The 5,364-nt window shown below is 42.4% G+C and overlaps 1 pseudogene; it reads left to right on the forward strand.

Moving 5' to 3' along the window:
- Positions 1 to 2,176: 2,176 nt before the first annotated feature.
- On the forward strand, positions 2,177 to 3,619 carry LOC102872167 (annotated as a pseudogene).
- Positions 3,620 to 5,364: the final 1,745 nt, after the last annotated feature.

The raw sequence follows: 5,364 nt of genomic DNA on the forward strand, positions 1-5,364 counted from the left end.
TTTTTTAGATAAATATCCAAGGAAATAGCACCATTCACCATTAAAAAATTACAAAATGAAAATTAAGTAGGGTACATGAGTCAAAGCTATTCAAAGCTAGACTGGTGGATATACTGCCAAGAATTTACTGCAAAGAAGGTGTGCTGCAAAGCTGAAAGAAAGATCAGTGGAGCGTCCAGCTGTGAACTCTTTCGGAGTTTCCCTTTCCTTAGGAGAATGACTGTGGCTACGATTGTACCATCCTAAGTCTCAGTGACAATTCAAGGTGGAGATAAAATAGCCTAGCCATTACTACCCAACACAACTCAAGAACACTTCAGTATATTTGATGCTGCTTTTGAACAAATGATAAGTTTGGCTTCCAATGCCCAATTTTGATAGCCAGGGGTTTTTTGTTTGTTTTGTTTTTGGGGGGTGGGTGTGGGTGTTTTCTTTTGTCTCACATATTTTGGGCATGTTGCTAGGAGGGACATCATGCTTGAAAGAGTAGAAGGTCAGTGAAAGAAAGGAAGACTTTCAATGAGATAGATTGACACAGCGACTGTAGCAATGGATCCAAGTATGCCAGACATGCTGAGGATAGCACAGGAGAGATCCATTGTTCATAGGGTTGCTATAAGTCATACTCAACACAATAGCATCTAACATTTCCTTTCATTTGTATATTAAATTTTATCTCAGTATCTGCTATTAGAAAGCCCCATTAGTAATAGTGAGAAACCAGATAGTTTCTCAAAAACTGGACATCATAAAGTTATTAAATACAGTATACACATCAAATATATTTTTATCAAGTCATTATGAATTGAATTGTGTACCCCACACATATACTTGTAAATTCTAACCCATACACCATGGTTATAATCTCATTTTCAATAGAGGGACTTTTGTTGTTGGTTTTTGTTGATGATGTTAGATACTGTTAACTAGAGCACAACTCATAGTGACCTTAAGAACAAAAGATCTAAAACTTGTTCTATACCTATTGATGTTTTTCTACATTCATAGAGTTTGCACAGATATGCTATTTAGGAAGCGGATGCCTCTCATGCTTCCAAGCCTGTCTCAGTCTGGGAGCTTCACAAAACACTGTCCAAGATGAGTAACCACTATGGCATTTGAAACACCAGAGTCACAGTTTTCATCATCACAGCAACCCCAGGCCAATATTGTACCACTTAGAAGGATGTTCATCTCAAACACAACACCAAACTTTTAAATGCAAAGGCCAACCCACCAGGTGCTGGTAGACTAACAGGAGACTTACAGCCCACAGCTCACTGTTAATTGAATCTGGCAAATCCAATCAGTTTTCTTTGTACAGATCTTTTGTGTCTCTAGATAAATTCACTCCTAAGTATCTCAATTTATGATTGACTATTTTAAATAGTATTACTTTCTTGGTTTCCTTCTTTGAGTTTTATTTGCTACTGTAGAGGAATCTCACTGATTTTTGGATATTGAGCTTGTATCTGCCATTCTAAGTTGGTCTACTAGCTTTCACAGTTTTTGTTTTTAGTATTTGGGTTTTTCTCTGTACACCATCATAACATCTGCATATAGTGATAGCTTAACCATCTGTTTGCCAAACTGGATGCCTTTTATTTGTTCATCTTGCAGTATTGCCCTAGCAAGCACTTTCAATACAATATTGAATAGAAGTTGTGACAGTGAACATCCTTCTCTGGTCCCTGTTTGCAAAAAAAAAAAGGTTTTTAGTCTTTCTCCATTGAGAATGATATTGGCTTATGGTTTTGTATATATACTTATTGCTATGTTGAGGATATTCTCTTCTATTCCAATTTTACTACGTTTCTTAATCAGGAAGCATGTTGGATTTTGTCAAATAACTTCTGCATCAATTGCTAAGTTAAAATGGTTCTTGTTATTTGCTTTTTTAGATGGTCAATTATGTTTTTTGTTTTAGTATATTGAACAATCCTTGCATACCTGTTCTAAATCCCACTTGGTCATGATGAATTATTCTTCTGATGTGCTTTTTAAATCTATTTGCTAGGATTTTTGCATCTGTATTCATGAAAGATATTGCTCTGCAGTTTTCTTTCTTGGTGTTATCTTTGCTTGGTTTTGGTATTAAGGTTATGCTTGCATCATAGAATGACTCTGGAACAGTTCCTTCTTTTTCTATTTTTTAAATACTTAAGTAGAATTGGGCATGGGGAGAGTAGCTATTGGGTTTCAGGGGGTGCTGACAGAGGACAGGCTGTACTCTGGAGTGCTTATCACTTTGGAGAACTGCCTCCTGCCTGGCGACAAGCTTCACTTCATGCTGTCCATGTGGAGTGGCCTAGACGCCAACAAGGAGACCAACCTCAACGTGGTGGGATGCGAGCTCATCCAGGCCGCTGGCATCCTGCTTCGCCTGCCTCAGGTGGCCATGGCTATTGAGCAGTTGTTATTCCAGCATTTCTTCTATATCAAAGCCTTTATGAAGCATTCCATGGAGCATGCGTACTTCTGGCTTCCAAAATCGAGGAGGCCCCGAGATGGATCCGGGATGTCATTAATGTGTTTCATCATCTCCCACACCTGCAAAACATGTCCCTCTGATCTTAGATCAAGATTTATGTTAATATAAAAACCAAATTATAAAGCCTGAAAGACAAGCTTTCAAAGAGTTGGGCCTTTGTGTCCACGTGAAGCATCCTCACAAGATAATCGTTATGTACCTTCATGTGTTAGAGTGTGAGCTTAACCAACACCTGCTCCACACATCATGGAACTACATGTACGAAAAGCTTCACACGGGTGTTTGTGAGGTTCCAGCCTGAGAGAATCGCCTGCACCTGTATTCACTTCACTGCATGCACACTTGAGATTCCTACGCCTAATCATCCTCATTGGTTATTTTCGTTTGGAGCAACCGAAGAAGAAATCCAAGAGATTTGCTTAAAAATCCTGCAGCTATATACTAGGAAAAAGGTTGACCTGACCCAAATTGAAAGTGAAGTGGAAAAGAGAAAGCATGCCATTGAGGATGCAAAGGCACAAGCAGGGCCTGTTCACCAGCAGCACTACACAAGTTCTGGACAATGCCTCTAGGTTCTCCCTGCCCTCAGGCTCGACTCCCTCAAAGAAGGCAAAGGGAGTCAGCCCTTTCTGTTGTCTGTGAAAAATGCCAAGAGGAAAGTAGAAGCTTCAAAAAAAGCTAAGGCCAACAGCTAGGTGAATGGTTTGCCAAAGGGCAGAGAGAGTCAGAGCCTGAGCCGTGAGCAGAGCCCGTCAAGGTCCTGGTCAGGATTTGCCTCTCCAAAACGGAGAGAAAGTGACAGTGGGTCTTCCAGTGGGTCCAAGTCTCAGAGTAGTTCAAGGAGCAGCAAGACATGTGCACCCTTGTACCCCATACAGAAGCTCCAAGGTGAGGAGCTACATTAAGTCAAGATATTCTAAATACCCCACCCAGAAGCCTCCAATGTCTCAGGGCCGGAGCTCTTCTCACTCTCAAAGCCTTTCTCAGGAACATTCAGAGAATCCTGGGAAATACAAGAAGGAAAGTAATTATAACAGAAACTAGAGTCCAGAGCATTCTCGGTCATATTATCGAGCAGGCAGCTGCTTTGAGCAAGATCACCCTGGGCACAGCAGGCAGCACAAGTGAGCATGGGGCCTGATGGAGGCTGCTGGCCAGCTGTTTCTTGGGGCATGGAGTCCTGTCCTTTGCCCTCTTGCCACACACTTTGACTGTCTCTTGGGTGGTTCTCTTTGGAAATGTCATTGACTCTTTGGACTTGTTATGAATTTGGAGATGGAACTGAGGGCAGTGAGACGTTCTTCACCTGGCTGGCCTGTAGTATCCTCACATGATCATGTGTCTGGGTGCTAGGCATACACCTGTCGGACCACAGGGCACATCCTGCACACCCCACCCCCAAAACTGCTGGCTGCTGGAAGGAACAGAACCACATATGGTGATGGTGATGGAGCTCGATGCTAATACCAAGCTGTCTCCTCTTGCCAATACCGATGCTCAATGACATTATACCAGGAATGAAGCTGGAGTTCTTATGAGTCGCCTATGACTTGACAGCACTTAACAAAAAAAAAAACCTGTATAGGAGTTAATACCATAGTCTGTTCAAGAAAAATCACTTCCCAGTTTTTCTCTGAGTGAAAACTCTAAAGTGGAAAATGTGTAGAGAGGTTAATAATTCAATCTCTACATTTTAACTCCTATGAGGAGATCCCAGAATCCCAGTATTGTGCACCCAGTTGTGAGGATATATCAAATCCACACTTTTCACTTGTTGTTATGTGCCGTCTAGTCATTTGCGACTCATAGTGACCCTATGTACAACAGCCCTAAACCCTGCTCTATCCTGTGCCAATCACATTGCCTCTGACACACCTATCCCGATTACCCGAGTCACTGAATCAATCCACCTCATAGAGGGTCTTCCCCTCCTGTGCTGTCCCTCTAACCTACCAAGCATGATGTATCTCTCCAAGGACCTGTCTCTCCTTACAAGATGTCCAAAGTATGTCAGACGAAGCCCCAGAATCCTTGCCTCCAAGGAGTAGCCTGGTATAACCCTCTCTAGGGTTCAATACTCTTCTCCAGCACCACAGCTCAAAGGCATCAATTCTCCTGTTCTCCCTAGTCATTGTCCAACTCTCTGATGTATAACAAGTGATTGCAAAGACCATGGCCTGTATCAGACGCACCTTAGTCTCCAGAGAGAAACTGTTGCTCTTTAGTACTTTGGGGAGGTCCCCAACAGCAGACTTTCCCATGGCAATACATCTTTGAATACTTTGGCAAATATTTTAATGTAATTCCATAGCAAACTGTGGCTGACTCTGAGAAGAATGGGACTCCCAGAACATTTAATCGTGCTAATGCAAAACCTATACTTAGACCAAGAGGCAGTTGTCAGAACAGAGCAGGGTAACACTGTATGGTTCAAAATTGGGAAGGGTGTACTCCAGGGATGTGTCCTGTCTCCATACCTTTTCAACATGTATGCAGAGCAGATTATCCGGGAGGCTGGGCTCTATGAGGAGAATTGTGGCATCAGGATTGGTGGAAGGTCTATTAACAATCTGCATTATGCAGATAATACAACCCTGCTTGCTGAAACTGAGGAGGACCTCATGCACTTGCTGCAGAGGGTCAAGGACTGCAGCCTTCAGTATGGACTGAGGCTCAATGTCAAGAAGACAAAGATTCTCACCACTAGACCAATTGGTAGCATCAGGATGCATGGTGAAGAGATTGAGATTGTTCATAGCTTCAGTTTGCTCGGCTCCACAGTCAACACTCTTGGCACCAGCAGCCAGGAAATAAAAAACCGTATTGCGATGGGGAAGTCTGCTGTTAGGTACCTCTCTAAAGTACTCAAGAGC

This window comes from Elephantulus edwardii, unplaced genomic scaffold (assembly GCF_000299155.1).
Source record: "Elephantulus edwardii isolate Elephantulus edwardi_28Jun2011 unplaced genomic scaffold, EleEdw1.0 scaffold00069, whole genome shotgun sequence".
NCBI lineage: Eukaryota > Metazoa > Chordata > Mammalia > Macroscelidea > Macroscelididae > Elephantulus > Elephantulus edwardii.